This window comes from Oratosquilla oratoria, chromosome 43 (genome assembly GCF_046742065.1).
Source record: "Oratosquilla oratoria isolate Oo_2021 chromosome 43, ASM4674206v1, whole genome shotgun sequence".
Taxonomy (NCBI): domain Eukaryota; kingdom Metazoa; phylum Arthropoda; class Malacostraca; order Stomatopoda; family Squillidae; genus Oratosquilla; species Oratosquilla oratoria.
This window is the reverse complement of record NC_134819.1, coordinates 22,376,184-22,394,234: the sequence shown is the minus strand read 5'-3', so window position 1 is coordinate 22,394,234 and position 18,051 is coordinate 22,376,184. Positions and strand designations below refer to the sequence as shown.

At 40.5% G+C, this 18,051-nt stretch overlaps 1 protein-coding gene across 1 annotated transcript in view; it reads left to right on the top strand.

Annotated features, from left to right (window-relative positions):
- Positions 1–12,413: 12,413 nt before the first annotated feature.
- LOC143022081 (ecdysone receptor-like) overlaps positions 12,414–18,051 on the top strand; it is a 115,972-nt gene continuing 110,334 nt past the window's right edge. Inside the window, exon 1 of the mRNA XM_076180043.1 lies at positions 12,414–13,010. The gene's annotated coding sequence lies outside the window, so the exon portion shown is untranslated. The remainder of the gene's footprint in view (positions 13,011–18,051) is intronic.

Below are 18,051 nucleotides of genomic sequence, written 5' to 3'. Positions count from 1 at the left end.
CATTATTATTATTATTATTATTACTACTATTTATTTGTTTATTTCATTTTATCTTTTTTTTTCTATTTTGTGGAAATTAGTCACCGATCATAAATACCTCATTTCCAACACATCAACACGATTGTTCATTTGTATTCATCACCCAGGCCTCAGTTACATACTTGACACAACTATTATTTCATACATTCCTTTCTTTGTTTCCACAGACATAATTTCCTTTCTTCATGTCACTGCCAGAGAACCCTCTCTTTCCTCCCTGTCTCCCTCATTCTCTGACTCACTCCAATCCCTTCCTTCACTTTTCCACTCTCATATTTATCCGTTCTTACATATTCATAACATTCCAAGTCTTAAATGTTCTCTTTCTGCAAGTGGAGGTCAACTTCTATGCCCTCCATTCTTGGATACTATCATTACCTTACTCTTTGTTGCATATATCATTTAATGTTTCCTCCAATAAATTCTTACCAATATCAGGCACATATATGTACGTCGTCATAGATTGGGGGCATACGCCTAGAGGCGCGTCGCTTCACTCACAAACCGGCGTCAGTCCTCACGGTCTCTCCGAGTAAGTTCACATGCAGACGCCCTCCTATCCCAAACAACTCTCGACAGGTGTGATTAACTTGCCCCGCTTCTTCAAGAAAATCAGAAAGTTTTGCAAAAAGCTCAAAGTATGTAATGCACGCAATGATAGTAATGAGATTACAGAATAATTACCCTCACGAGGAACAAATGGTCCGAGAATCGAGTTAGGCGATGTTTGTGGGAAATACAAATGGCAAAGAGAACAATTAACGACACTGCATCATAGAATATGCTCCCTTTATCAGAAAACAATTACGAGAATTTTTTTTATATATATTATATAAGATAATAAATTATGTGGCACTTGTAGTTTCTTTCCGTGTTTCAAAATGTCAAAGCTTCCTCTTCAGTGCTAAACTACACTAGTAAGCAGAAAGTTGCTAGGTGTATCCATAATTTTAAACTTTCTGGATAGAAAACAGACGAAGAAAAATGCATATGCTGCGCAGAGAAGACAAACACTAACAACAAACACAAGGCATCTGATATATAAAACATAAGAAGCATTAGGAACAAAACGGTTAACAAATCCCAGAGAGAAAAAAATCACATTGTTTTATTATTGGGAACAAATCAATAGAAATCAGAGGCCTAATTAAAACAATTTCTGTGTATTGATAATAACTTAGTTACAAGACAACATAAGTGATGCGTCAAAGATAAAGTGGGAAAGACTAGATACGCATATCTTTTATCATATTCCAAAACAAAAGAAGAAAGTTGTTGGCATAGGTCAGTGCCGGGCAACCTTTTAAGTTCGCGTCCAATCTTCGATACAAAAAGTTTACGTCCCAAACGAAGTTGCTGGGAACATATCATTATTTACTATATTTTAAGCATTAAGATGGAACCTTTTCAAAAATATAAACAAAAATAACACTGGAGAGATAAAATGAAAAAAATATATTGCGAGAATGAATATAAAAACTTTGTGAATTAATTTTTACTTAGAGGTCGTCCTTGCCTATATGTGCAATACTAGCCGTCATATAAACACAATTCAGATTTATTTCTAACATAAGAAATAACAGTAGACAATAATTCATAATTTCATATAGGTTTTAGAAAAAAATACGTTTGTATGTCAAATATGCTGACCAGCAGGCTTTCACCAACTTTTGATGAAATATTTTTCACTTTGGATAACTAGAGCATTTTGCGGTGTGACATTTGTATTTTATTTAGATTTTAGTTTTAACCCTGATGTGGCTGAACATGGATTTACCTTACCGATGGTTTCATTATTTACTAAACATTAAATCATATATAAAATTGCGGTAAATGAATCACAACACGACTGATTACCTGACGAATGATCAACAGCAAAACGGTACAAAACTGGTGTTGCCATGAACGTTTACCAAAACTGTCGTATGCAGGCCTTCAAAACTACCGTATTTATGTATGAATAATATATGTGTAAATACATACATACATATTTATATATATATATATATATATATATATATATATATATATATATATATATATATATATATATATATATATCGGAGGCGACACCATATCATCAGCGTCACTCGAACTCGTCTCATTTTGCATAAGACACATGTATAGAAAAGTAAAAGACACACCATAGTCCTATATATGCACTGATAATTTAACACAAATCAGAAATATAGTTTTAGTATGAAAATTACTCACTTCATTTATAAATGAATTCCAGTCGTCTTGGTCTGAAGGTGAACTAATGTTGCCCAGCTCCTTGTTTTCTAAGCAGGGCCTCGACATGGGTAAGTGCCGCCCCTCCCCACCCACCCACACACCACCACTACCACCACCTTCCACATCTGATGGTCACTAGCACGATTCACATGTAACATTCATCCACAAAACAACGTTTATACACACATCATTCATATATACAACTCATGATAAATAAATCATGCATTAAAAGTACATCAAGGGGAATTTGCTTCACCTTTTCACCAAAAGTGCCGCCCCCCCAAAAAACGTGCTCCCCCCCCCAGGGAATTGCCCCCCCCCCCTGCTCCTCCCCTTGTCGGGGCCCTGTCTCTAAGTCGTTCGGAAAGATTTTCTCGATGAAAACACGAACCCGGCGAAGGCATCCATTCCTGGGTTATTGTGTTTCTCAAACATAAGAAGATTATATCCAACTCTGAGAAACTTCTCTCATTATCGAGTGATGTTAAGGGGATGATCAGCATTAGGTAGATTAGTTTAATGGATTATGGCACAGCGGAAGTCAACTGTAATTTTTATACACTAATTCTTAAACGGAGTTGATTGACTTGCATTTTTTTTTAAATCACTGTCAATATACATATTTCTTAGCTCGTCCACTTAGCTCTTACAGTCAAAAATACAGAGACTTCATATGTTGCATGGGAAATGAGTTAGCAAACTCTTTAACTTTATTAATGTTTAGCAATTTAAGAAATGCATACTCCTGAATACTTTAAGATATCTCTCGTAAGGACATTAGAATGTTATGAATTATTTCAGAATAGGCAGTTTTGTATTTAATTTATGCGCCTCTGACTCGTATTCTTTGATAAAGGTCGAACTTATCTGCCTGTTCAATGACAACATCTGTATAATTCAGGATGTTTTCATAATGTCCGTCTTTACGATAACCTTCAACACAATGAATGAAGTCGAAAATCCATGTGAACAAGTTGTATAGACACGGTAAAGGAAACATGGACTGGAGGTGAAGCTTTTATTCCTGACGTTTCGTCTTTGAGAAAGTCGATAGACGAAACGTCAGGAATAAAAGCTTCACCTCCAGTCCATGTTTCCTTTATGAATGAAGTCCTTTACTTCACTCTGTAAGATATCAAAGAGTTTTCCAACCTAAGAAAGTATGTTATGAAAGCATTTGATAAAAAAACATAAATATGAAATCATTCAACGTTGCCTATAGATTGTATGTTAGACAAAGTGTATCTTCATCCCACTTTTCACTAGTCTAGAATATTTATGAAAGCATTTTTCAAGTTTTCATGCAATAGTTTTACGAATGACACGGTTCTTAATCTATGGGACTATCTTGTTTTGCACAGTTTTGGAATTGACATTAAGCTGTCTGGAAACGCTTTTCCGCTTGATACTGAAAGATGTAAATTTACTTAATGCTTGTAAATGAGAGAGAAACTACTCCACTCACCTTCTCTGTACTTTTACTCAAAACTATAAGTTAAGTTTATGCTCATAACAGTGAATTTGAAGTCCGTAAGTTTAAAATGTTTATCTCTTAGCCTTTGTACTCCATTTAGCGTGCCTGCCATTATACTTGTAGCTGCTCCAACATAAGTCTGACTCGCTAATTTATCTGTAGGTTCACCGAAGAAGTTCAACACAGTTGAGATCATATCAGTCAGACTTGCATAACTCTTATTATCACTGACTTCATAGAATCCATGAAACCGCTCGCACGTTTCATCTTCATATCTTATAATGATCGACAATGGGCATACATTGCAGCGCAGCGATACTGCAATTATTTCAGCCCTTGGCGGGATTCGAACTCGAACCGCCGAGTGGCGACCGCGATCGCTACCATTGCGTCATCGTGTCGTGTGTGTGTGTGTGTGTGTGTGTGTGTGTGTGTGTGTGTGTGTGTGTGTGTGTGTGTGTGTGTGTGTGTGTGTGTGTGTGTGTGTGTGTGATACTAGACGATTTTATTCACCCTACAAGGGAAACACTTATCCGTAAAGCGTTAATAGAAGCAAAAATGCAAACATTCCTAATGTAGTATGCCCTGTCCACTTGCTTGTTAAAAAAAAAAAAGAATTAAAGGGAAAGAAAGTGGTGTACGAAGGATAGGAATTGCTCTGCGCCTTCTCCAACATGATTCAACATCGGTTGACGACACACCAGTATGGTGGTTGCGAGTGTTTGGGGAATATGTGTTTCAGACTCGTCTAATTCAATTCGTTTCAGCTGCCTGTAGCAAGGTCTGAGGCCTTTGTGTCAACGCTGACGAAGATGACGGGTGAACGCGTGTTTGCTCAAACCTGAAACCAAGACAATATAAAACCAAACGGAGATGAATATTTTCGAACCAGAACAGTATTTTGCGGACATTTTCGCGGCGTGCCCCGCGGGCTACTTCATGCGCGAAACGAACCGGTTTTCCCGCCAGATCGACGCCGCAAGTTTGTTCATCTCCGACACGCAAGAATAGAATTCTTTCCCAATGGGTCCCCCATTTCCCGATTTTTGGATACTTCGGGTCCCTTCCCCCTACTACATTATGTCACATTTCCCCGCAATATTTTCGTGTGGTGGGTGTCCGTTAGTAGGTATAGGTTAGTGCAGTGGTTTCGAATTCGGATAAGGGACTCATTCCCACACGACACGGGAGGTGCATAGCTTCCTCGAGTCTCTGTTTCAACGTTAAAAGGGGGGGGGGCACCTGTTTCCCTCCATCAGGTCCTACAAGGAGGCAAATAACATCATGTCTGAACGACTGAAGTAGCTCTCATACACGCACTTCATGTTTTCTTCTCTCTCTGTGGGTACTACGTATATCTGTCAACAATGTGTACGTGCATTTCTTATTTTCTTCTCTATCTGTGGGTACTACGTATATATGTCAACAATGTGTTTCTTGCCTATTGACTGCAAAGCCTGCGGTTCACGTTTTTCATTAGGTGAACATATGATATATTGGAAGAATGCATCCGTTTTCTTTTTGTTCAACATTCCACACGTCATCCGCACTGCGAAGTGGATAGGCATGAGTGCTTTGATTAAGACCCAAGGACTTAGACAGCATTTCCTTACTATCAATCCCGCGTTGGCTTTACAGCGGGACTCGAATCGTTATCAATCCGTCTTGCTGCTCGCCTCCAGGTGCCAGCGCCCTTGTCCTCTCGGCCACCAACACGCTCATCAGGCGACTTGAATGCACATCGTTGACAAAAGCTACTTCAGATCGGGTCATGCCACCACACAAGGGAACCGCTAAAGGTTATCTAATTTATAGCAGATGTTGCCACTGAACTGCTCTGTTCAGCTGAATCTTCCCCCACGTTTGTTTCAGACGCAATAAAGTTATCTTAAAATTCTCGTCAGGTGTGAAAATATGAGTGGATTCAAGCACCCGGCGTATGCAAAAAGCGAATTCAGATTTAAAACTTTCTGTTCTTAGGAGCTTGAAAATCAATCCCAACAAGGTCCAACGTAAAATCGAGGACCCACTCTTGTAATGGTGTGGTACGTTGTAGCATCATACAATTAATTATTGTTGTGTATTATACTCACGTATTATTCAATTAGGAGTTGTATATTTCCCCATTATATAATTAATCAGCATAGGTTTTGTTGAACATTAATTTTATTATTGACTGTATTATTTATTTATAATCATTGTATACGAGTATGTAGGGAGAACCAAACGAGCTCCTGTATGTTTCGCGCCAAGCCAAGATTTGGCGTCCCAGTTGTAACTCTGACTTCGAATTGTACACACGCATTTGTTTATTGTAGTGCTTTATCAAATAGTGATTTAATACATTCATTTTCATTATTAATATACTTTTATCTAGCCACCCTACAACACTCTGTGTAAGATTAAACAGAAATATAAAACCCGTGTTCAGGTAATGATGTAATAAGGTCAGATGTCAGGAACGACTTGTGTATTCATCGATGTAAGACGAAATACCGAAGCCGTAGAAGATTAGACTGGCGCCAAGTGTTTCTAAAAAGTTTAAGGAACCTAGCACCGTTCGACTCCTTTTTCTTCAGACATACATACATACATATACCAAGGCTTTTTCCCCCTTACCAGGGGGACAAGGCACAAAAACATTCCCACCCATTTCATCCCCGAAAACACTCCACACCCCTCCATCCCATCTTAACACCTCCTAGATGACGGGTCATCCCTGCACCCTGTCCACTGCCCTGGGTCAGAAGCAGTGTCGCAGGACGCGTAATAAAATTGCTTGGCGCCAGATAGAATAAGTACTCAAGTAAAAAGGTAACTAAGAGGTTAAGCGAGGAGTTTCGCTGTAGATTATGTTTTTCCTCTAGTGCAGTGTTTCCTAACCCCGAGGTAAATCACCCCAGTGGGGTAATGGACCCATATTTTTGGGGTAATGGATGTTCTGTGTGAGAAGAGGTCGCCTGACCAAGTCAATCAGTTTAACTCTCTCCAATTACATATATATCACTACACTCTACACTTCTACAGTCTGCAACTCTACACTCATAAAAGTGGAATGGTTTGTATTTTTGTTGGATCCTTAAATAGCGGGCTACATAGCCCATGCGGTTCATCGGGTGACTGCGAAGAAAAAATCCGATATTACCGGGTATATGTTGAATGGGGTAATTGATAACTCCGAAGTTGAATTTTGGGGTAATAATTTCGAAAAGGTTGGGAAACACTGCTCTAGTGTATAAACTCGCCTGCGGACAGCTAAAAGAGACGTCGGAAATAAAACGCATGTTCTGGGTGGCAAAATTAAGACACAACGAAAATCAAGGCACAGATATATTTAGAAACACAAAGATCACAAGCACAAAAAAAAATGTGTGCGGCAGTCGTCAAGGCTGCTTGAGTACTGGCTTCCGACGCCACGCTCTAAGTTTTGGCGCCAATACCCAAACCATGGCGCGCACAGCATCTGCTAAAACTTACAATAACACCACAACATCACAATACAAGTTAATAAATATATTTATATTGTGCAGCTTAGGAAAAGTCATTAAAAGTGATTGAAAACCAGATTTAGTAAAGATATGGTGATTTCAGTAAGCCAATGGAAAGACAAATGCAAATCAAACACAAAGACCCGCGTAGACTGTCAAATGGTTTATATTACAATAAGTTAGTCCTTGAAAGTTTTCAGAAAATTCACCAGAATAACCGTGTCTTTGAATTACAGGCTTTCAAGTGTACATGTTTCTTAAGGTTCTGGAAATCATTAGGCTTTTAGGACTCTGGATTTGAACTGGAACTTAAATGTTTTTTGAGTTAAGTGGATTAAATCCTTGATCTATTCACCCGAGTCAATACTTACCTACAGTCCTGCCTACCAAACTATAGCTGGTCAGGTTCCCCTAAACTTGGTGGGGATTCATCAAAGAACAAATAATTTACTCAGTCTATGTTTTAAATAACCCACTGTCGGAGAAACAAAGCAAAAGAAACAGACGAACTGTATATTTCGACCACTACTGTGGTCCTCTTCTGCAGAAGAGGACCACAGTAGTGATCGGAATATACAGTTCGTCTGTTGTTTTGCTTTGTTTCTCCGACAGTGGGTTATCTAAAACATTTTACTAAATGTGCTACTACATTTTCGTCTTGTTACTCAGCCTATAATTGATTAGTACACTGCAGTTTGTCTCCTTATTTCTTTTTATTTTATTTATCTATTATCTTTTTTACGTGTGTCTAGGTACGTTCAAACTCTTTCCATGCATCTGATGTCTTCTCATTTCTCCAGATTTCTTCTTGGAGTCACGTGGTTCTCTTCTTTAATTCAACGCCTCCAGTCTTCTTCAACTCCCCACAATGAATTTCATCATTTCCAGGCCTCTTACTGTGCTTGAGTCTCCTACTATCTATTTTGGGTTTTTCTATTTCTGTCTTTAGACCTCTCTCCTCTTATTCACTTGCCTGCTCAACAAATCAAGAAGTTTTTTTTTTCAAATCTGCATCACCTTTTCCGTCCCAGCTACCCCTGCTCCGCCATTACGGTACACATTTGAAACCCTATTTTTTATCTTATCAGTTCCTTTGTAGCAACATTTGATCATGCTCTCCGTCATATATCAATTTATATTTCTTTTCTTTTGTCTATCGTTTTTTTTTTTTTTTTTTTTTTTTTTTTTTTTTTTTTTATCTCAGCAGTTTTTGTTAGTCTGCACTTCATCAGGACGTTCTTTCTCGACTGCACATCGTCTATCCTCTCCAGCCATCTTATGCTCACTTGGTGTCTCACGCCATCAGCATTCTTGTACTTTCCGTCATAACAAGACTCATTTATGGAGGGGTAATTATACCAGTTCTCTTTCTTCAAATTTCTTTGTATTGAAGATTACAAAGGATTACAAAGGCGGAGCATGCCGACAGGAGACCTTTTGGTCCTTATATAGGTCAGATGCGAAAAAATCATAATAATAATAAATGAATAAATAAAAACTATTATAATGTAAATAGATAAAATACATAAATAAATGCATAGGTATAGTTAAATAATAAACAAACAGGTAGATAGTAAATAATAATAAATTGACATATTACTTATAATAAATGAGAATCAAACAAATGATAACAAAACAAAAACAAATAATATAAGATAAATGATAATAATAAGATGTCTTCCTAAATTCCATTGATGGTTATTCGGTAAGCTTCATCCTCTATCTTATCTAATATCTCAAGACAGTTTTGTAGCTTAATTCGATCATTGGATTTAATCCTCTCCAAGTTGTATTGTTCTTTTTCCACTGAAGATCTGTCTATTCGTTTTTAGTTCAAGTCAATTTGACAACAATGAGAAAACCGCCAGTATCATAATCAGGCCATTTTTTTTTTTTTCATAACGTCTTGCAGAGCACTTCTGAACTTCCGATTAAACTTTTTCATACGATGATCCCATATGTAGGCGTCATGAGGCACGGGTGTGTATACGAAGATGCCGCTGTCGGCGTTTTGATTATATTTATTTTGTAGTTGTAGCTGAGTAACCCCCGAATTCTGTGAACTGACTTGATCACGTTTTCTGGTTTATTATTACTCAGTGAAAGAGAATGAATAATACAGCAGTGACTTTATATTTTGTCACAAGTTTTGCGATGCATCAATCATCGTATCTCAGGCATCCAATGATGCACGCGTGAATTTAACTCGTATTGAAGAAGTTAATAAAACCATTATATACTTGCTCAGCTATCCTTCCATCAGGGTACTTCCATGTGGGTTTATGAAATATTTTTATGTGTAAACAGTGTACCGTCATCTACCATGTTATTTGAAAGTGCAAATAAGGCGAGCTGCATTATCACACCTAGCTATTTTTCCTTCAACCTCTGATTAATTGGCGGTACCACATACTTTCAGCACTTTTTTCCGCCGTAAAATTACCATGGCAAACTGTTTTGTTTTTTTCAACAATTTACGTAGAATGTCATCTGATATGCTGGAGAAAATTGATTTCCCTGTGGTATATCAGATTCCTTCCCGATAGCTGTGAGCTGCATATCTGACCCAACAGCTGAAGGAAAAAATGGTCCAGTTTGATAACGTCTTTATTATTAAAGGTAACATCCGGGTTTTCGTTACCTGAGGTTGAGGGTCGAGATAGCTGCCTCTCAGCACAGTTATATTGCCATGTTTACACAACTGTAATTGCTCATAGACTTCATTCTTTATTTCTTCATCTTCATTCTCTGTAGGCACACAACCATCTTAAATCACTTGCAACTTGCTGTGATTCCGGCGGCTCTCTCGTTGATCGGTAAACTAAAACTTTCCAAGTTCTCTCGCAGAACCCAATGTCCTGCATCTCGCCCACTCTATAGCACCACCTTAGTTTATCTACACTCTCCACTCGTGGGTCATCGAGCCTCGTCTAGCGCCGCGGTGTTTATCTTCGTCTTCATCATCGTTCCCTCCACCGTGTTCTAAGCGTTTCCAGTCCTTCGCGGACCCAAGACGTACCACGTGGTAATTCTTAAAGAATATTTCCAATTCATCTCTTTATAAACACACACACACACACACGCACACACTGTCAATACGGAGGTATCGGCGGTACCTGGTTCGAATCCTGCCCAGGGCTGAAATTATTTCAGTATCGCTGCGCTTCGAGTCGTTACTCCAACTCTCGTGGGCGGGGAGTTGGGTGTGTGTGTGTGCGTGTAAAGGTCATAACATTACCCATAGATCGGACATACGAGCTCTGAGCTCTCTTCCGGGAGGGAAATAGCTGTCGATCACGAGTACAACACGTGATCCAAAGGCCAAGGTGAATCACACACACACACACACACACACACACACACACACACACACACACACACACACACATATATACACACTCACTTAAATCATTCCAAAAAACGTCTTTTCCTCCACTTTTCTCACAACCGGTAATATGCACCCACAGAAGTCCACATTTCTCATTCCAATTTCATATTCACCCACACTACCCTCGAAGACACTTCCCTCCACTCCACAACGCGTTTTCGTGCCTCATCACTCAACACCAATCACTCATTTCCTCCCTCGCCAACTCAACACTCGTGAGGCCCTCCCATCACATTACCAAATTCAAACTAACCCCTCCCGTTCAGCTTAGTTACACTCAACCCTAACACATCCTTCTCGCAAACATGCTGCCACTCTCTTCGGTTTAAGTCATCTGCATTACGATCACACATATTTAGTGACCCAGTTACTATGGTTCTGATTGGTGTCTTACTTCCAGACGCTCTTATGTTTTGACTTCGTCCCATTAGGTCGCCTTTTAGGAAACAATGTGGCGGAATTCTTTTCCCTCACCCTCCACCACCACAAAAATTACAAATGGAAAATGGGCTCAGGTGGTTTGAAGCACACCAATGCAGGTCTCGTGGTAGGAGGTATCCTGTGGAGTTCAGGATTAATGGTCCAACGCAGGACCGGCCTATTCCCCGAGTGAAATTACTATTGCGGACACTCAAACTTGACACACATGGAAAATATCGCCGTTGAGTGCAATGCATTTCGGTGTGCTTTCATACAAGCGCGCGCACATGCACACACACGTACACACATACACATGCACACACACACATACACACACGTACTCACATGGCTTGTAAATTGGATAGGGTTGCGGCTAATATCGCATTTCATTCGCGGCGTGACAGCTTAGCAATACTACAAACCGTTACTGTCTACCTTAAGCAAGAGTGAGTGTGGTATGTCTAAGGTCATAGCATTACTCGTAGATCGAACTGTACAAGCTCTGAGCTCTCAATAGGAAGGATATTAGCTGTCGATCATGACTCCAACACGTAACCGAAGACGATGGTAAATCGCAAATATGTATACACATATCAAAGCTACCCATCACCTACAATAAAGAAAGGCATACCGCGCTGATATAAAGGCGGTGCGGGGGGTGACATGAAGGATTGTGCCATTTTAGAACTTGCGCGTAATTCAATAGTACGGATGCGTCCATAGTAGATCACTTTCGTCTATAAATAACTTGTCATTGATATTTCTTTTGTGCGCGTTGGACTCTACTGTGGATGTATTAGTTGCTAAAGTGGGTCTGTCATACCGAGAGCATGTTTGCCGATTTCTCGTCCTCTCTGACATCATCCATGTGCATGAAGGTGCCGTCTGCAATTGTAAATGTGATGTAGCTTGTAAGTATGTGTTTGCGTGATTCTGTTAGTGGTGAGTGAGAGGGGAGACGAGGGGTCGGGGGGTAAGGGGGAGAAGGAGGTAGTGGTAGAGGAGAAGGAGGAGAAGGAAAAGGGGGGAGAGGAGGAGCAGGAGGAGGAGGAGAAAGAGTAGGAGAGGAGGGCTAAAACAAGTTAGTAGCCATGTACTCTTTATATTGATGTTATGATTTAACTGTTTGTTTCCTTCCCTTGTTGACAGCTACACAGGACAGTGGGACGCACAGTTTGTGGATCAACTGCTGGACCAGTTAGCTTCACCACACGAAGCGTTTGGCAGTTTGATGCATATAAAGTGAAGTAAAATAGCGACAAGAAGTGCGGACGAGAGTGCGCGCTGTCTGGCGACATGTGGCAACGCGCCACAGACTGGGTTAGTGGGGGAAAGCAGCCTAGCTCGTCTGAGCACACCAGTCAGTATACGCTAAACTCTTGTGCGTGACGTATCTCAACATCAGTCGCAAAAGCCGTGTTCTGTGTTAACTCCAGTACCTCAGCACGTGTTCACAAGTGAATATATCGGAATAGTAGGCGTGGATAGATGTGGAAATAGATGTAGTAGGAGAATCGAGTGTCAGAGGGAAGGATCGTCAAGGAATTGAATATTTTGGTCTCAGTGTTGATCAGCCCGTGTGTGTGCAAGCGGGAACGGCCGTTCAGACAGGCGGGCACTGGTGGTAGCAGAGCTCGGCACCACTACCACCCACTACTACCACCACCACCACCGCCGCCATCTCCGTTTTTGGCACTCACAGTACGCCCCCTCCCCCCTCCAGTTACCCCCCTTTTACTAGATTGTGTATCAGAAATCGTCCAAGTAACCGTCAATTTCGTCATCCTGACAACAGAAAGGGGTAATCCCGAACTTCATTCAAGTTACAACACTAACAACAACAACAGCTCCTTTAGCATTCGGTGCTGAAGTTGTGGTGAATGTTGTGGCAGTGATTGTTGTGTTGTGACGGACTCGCCAGCAAAGAACAACTGAACACCGCCCTCGTCGGTTAAGATTTACACCGGTAAGTTTGTGTTCGATGTTTGCTTTGTGCTATTTATGACCCAAACCCGCTTACACTCACACACACACACCTTTTATTCCTATCCTACATTACATTTTTCCAGCGTTTTCACACCTTTAAGCGACCATCACATGTGCAAAAAGTTTACAATGATACATGCTGTTGCGCTTTAGTGGTATGACATACACGTAACACTTTCCAATTGTTCTACATTGACGTGCTTTTGTATTGCCTATGAATGTATGTATTCGTGCACGCATTCACTTGTGTGTGTATGTGTACGTGTGTGCATTTGTACATATGTTGCCAAAAAGAATGTGCACATGTAATCATTAATACGTACCACATTTTATACACGATGGTAGACAAACCAACCTAAACACTGTACAAAGAGAAAACGAATGCACCCGTGTAAATTTTTAGTTCATCGCCAGGGCAGTGTCATCGTTGAACTGTGTTTCTGGCGGTCTTGAACACTCTCCGGGGGGATTTGTCATGTTGTGGCGAAGATGTTAAATGTTAGGAGATCGGTTATCAGTCGACCGCTTCCGCCAGGGTACAACAAACCGTACGACTGGAGAGCGAGAGGAGGGGGGTCCGTTAAAAACGGTCCACCAGAGAGGCCTAGTAAACTTTTATCGATTTTTCTATGGGGGCTTGGAAGCTGTGTTATCAAGATTGTTTTAGCCACATTCCAATTTGCTTTGCTTTAGTCTGTGTGCGCTGTCTGTAGGGATATTTTGATGGGTCGTGCGTTCCCAGCTGTTGAATGATTATGATACAAAACCGACTCATCAGATATAACTAGCTTTTTTTAACTTAACATACGTATCTCTTCTGCTTACCAGGCGGATTTATGAAACTGAAAAGTTATGAACCCTGGAGGGTTGAAGATTACCCTAATCAATCCTTTTGAGTTTGACATTAGTGCATATTTTCCCTATCGTCAGGCGATTTAATTCAGCTACGGGGAAAATTAGTCCGTAGGGAGATTAAAGGGTAGAAACGCAGCACGCGGCGTGGCGGAGTAGTATCGACTATGTGAGGAAACGGCCCGCACCTGTCATTGTTTTTCGTGTCAGCAACCCCACTTCTCGGGCCGTGGCTGGCAAGCCGTTTGTTCGGCCATCCGGACATATGTATACGGTTCCTTCTCCAAGTCACAATGGTTGACAATGGCAAAGCAACCGTACAGGCAAAACCCTTGTCCGTCCCATCATGGGGTCGGGTGCAAAAAATGAATAAATAAAGAACAAGCAAACAAGCATCCTAACGGTCAAATAAAACAAACAAAATGACCATTTGCCACGTACGACAGCATTTTTGAATGTGCGTTTGTTCAGATGAATTGAGTGTTCTTCGTTAGGGGTTTATATGACGTTAGGATTCCAAAGAAATTGGCGTTCTTGGGGGCGAGGGTTGGTGTAAGGTACCTTTAGATTTTCCACAGTAGAACTAATTTATTTTGAGGTAGCGAGAGTGAGTATACAAGGCGAGGCCACTATCTGACAGGTTACTCAGAATTATTCAGATCGTCAGGTTGTAGTGGTTTCGACCCATTTGGATAATTAAGTACGTTTTCTGTCAAGTTGAATAAAACGTCGTGTTAGTGACCTCAACATACACACAAGGTAACACCACTCATACACTGTCCCACAACAGTGACTGACAAAGCTCGAACAGAGTCCATCTTGGCGGCAACTCTACCAATACTATTGATAAACTGACTCTGTACTATTGTTCCCGCTGCATAACTTCGTTGATACTGTCCTTCCACACTGGTAGTGTGTAATACGGGACCGCTTCAGATCTTCACTTTGGCGGGATTCGAATTGCCAACCGTGCCTCCAGACAGACGAGTAGTATCACTGTCCGAAAGGACATTGGTGCTCGTGACGTCACCATAAGTGATACTAAAAGTCTGCAACCGCCGGTGCCTAGCAGCCGAGGCTTGTCTATGAATCATCATCACATCCCGAACCTACACCTTGCCCTCAGCTTCCACCCGCCCCGCCCCTGACTTCCACCTACCATAGCGCCCACATAAGACAGCCTACCCAACCTTTCATTATGGAAGTCTTCCCCGTGATACTTTTCCTACAGAAAGGTTACTCAAAACTGAAAGAAATAATTTGAAATCGGCTAGAATAAAACACGCTGTCCTCGATACGGAAGGACCTAAGAAAATGAATAATCGTTAGAGCCAAAAAGTGAAACGAGATCAATTTAACACGACCGGGCAAATTAATGTATATTTTGTTCTACATATTTCTGTGGGTGAGGGATAGGGTGTGTGAGGGGGGAGGCTCTGTCTGAAATAGAGGTCGAAATTAGTCCCATTAATGAATTCCGTCCTACAATTCAACTTGCAGCATTTATTCGTGCTAACGACAGACGATTTTAATTATAGGTGACGACTCGGGAAAACGAAATGGAGGTTCGATCACGCGATACCCAATTTTGTCAAGTTTGCAGACACACACACACACACACACACACACACACACACACACACACACACACACACACACACACACACGGCTCGGTGGCGGATTGGTAAGGCACTGGCCTCACAAGCCAGAGAACCGGGGTTCGATTCCCCGGCCGGGCGGAGACAAGTTGGGTTTGTCTCCTTTCACGTGTAGCCCCTGTTCACCTAGCAGCGAGTAGGTACGGGACGTTAGTCAAGGAGTTGTGACCTTGCATTCCCGGTGTGTGGTGTGTGAGTGGTCTCAGACCTACCCAGAGATCGGCTAATAAGGAGCTCTGAGCTCACTGCCGTAGGGTGGTGTCTGGCTGTCTGGAAAAGAGGTTGCAGCAGATCCGAGGTGAATACACACACACACACACACACACAAATGAGTGCAAGTATAACTGAGGTATGTATTATGAATGGAAATGTAATGCATATGCCAAAGTTTCAGCCTCAAATTGCTTATTGGTGAATGTAAATCTTTCACGATTGCCAGTTTTTCAATGTTTTAGATTTTAGGAAACACTAATGAAATTAATACAAATGCGAAATCAGTTCTACTCAAATGCCCAAAGTTAATAGGCTATATCATAAGGTGCATGCAAAAGAAGCGCTAAAAGCCGTAGAAAGTGGCTATGTTACTTATGGTAATTATAACAGTATTGGGGCCAGAGCAAAAATATGTTTGCTTAAATGGACCACACCATACATATGAACTAATTCATCCTAATTCACCCGCCACTCACCGTTACTGCAATTGCTTCTAATGTCTTGCTTTCGAAGTGTGAAACAAGAATCCCAAGAGATAGTGTGTAATAATGTTTCGCGCCTAAGAACTGGCGAGGATCTCGATTATTGAGCAATGAGGATATAGACCGAGCCGTCTCTCTGGTTGGGGACGGTTATTCCCTGCACTGTCTTTCCAACGCAATGGACATTCCTCCCAGGAACTCTTCACAGCCAGACAACAGCAACTGGGAGAGAGACAGCTCCTCTACTAGAAGAAGAACGCAGCCTTGGGAGATAAAGGATTACAAAGGCGGAGCATGCCGACAGGAGACCTTTTGGTCCATATCTAGGTCGGATGCGAAAAAAATCATAATAATAATAATTAATAAATAAAAACTATAATAATGTAAATAGATAAAATGCATAGGTATAGTTAAATGGTAAACAAACAGGTAAATAGTAAATAATAATAAATTGACATATAACTAATAATAAATGAAAATCAAACAGACAAATGATAACAAGACTTCCAACTCTTGTGAACTGCGATTCTTTGTGAAGTCTCTTATTGGTAAAGCTGGCCTAAATGTATACTTCAGTTTAAAGAAAGCATTGCCACGACTGGTCTGGACGGACGCAGATTCCATTTCAAAAGGCAGATTGTGAAGAACAGATCCTAAAGGGCGTATATCTACTGATACAGCCAGGATAAAATGTCAGTCACTTGGCAATAGAAAATGTCTCTGGAGAACATTTCTAGTGCCAGAACATCCATTAATGTTGATGCAGTCATTTTTTTCTCCAGAATCTGTAGGAGACAACCCATTTTCATTCTCCATCACTTTTGTGAAGCAAAAGATGAGATTTATCATGTACTGAGAAAGCGAAATGAGTTACCTTATGTGTGCCTATTGAAACACCAAGTAATATTTTGGTAGAATTGATTCCTCTCCAAGTAATATTTTGGTAGAATTGATTCGTCTCCAAGTAATATTTTGGTAGAATTGGTTCGTCTCAAAACGCCTGTAAACCTGTACACAATTATGTAGTAAAAGTTCCACTCCCCATCTATTTGTACTTGGAATAACCCCAAAAACTCCCAAGAATGTGGCCGTTACTCCATCTTACGGTGTATATGTACATAAAATTATCGTCCGGAGTTGACTAGAACAACATAATGCAAGTTAGTTCGTTGGTTTAGTTAATCAAGTGAGGATATGTTTTTGGCTTGAAGGAGATTAGGACTGAGTTTTTCTCTCTCTAGTTTATCCAGGACTCCATCATCACGACCTCCATCGCAAGCTTCTTCGCCTCTTGAACTCTTTTTTTTTCAATCCAGGTCAACGCCAGACACTAAAAAAAGACGCGTAAGTTTGGGCAGAGAACTTCTGTCGGCTGGGTCACGCTACCCGTCCGGGGATCAGTCTTACGAGAATTGAAATAGTTTTGTGTCGAGCAGAACAAAATCTGTGAAGCCCAAAGAGAGTTTACACACATACACATACAATGTATATGTGTATATAACTACAAAGTAATGTCGTAACACATTCGTAAAATTCGACAAAGACCCACTGTGTTTGGATAAGAAGAAATGAAGTAGACGATATCCATATATTTCGATCACAGACTGTAATCCTCTGTATTCCACTGAAGAGGATCACAGTTTGTGATCGAAATATATGGATATCGTCTACTTCATTTCTTCTTATACAACAATGGGTCTTTGTTGAATATATACATATATATATATATATATACATATATATATATATATATATATATATATATAAACATATATATATATATATATATATATATATAAATAATACGAATGCTTGC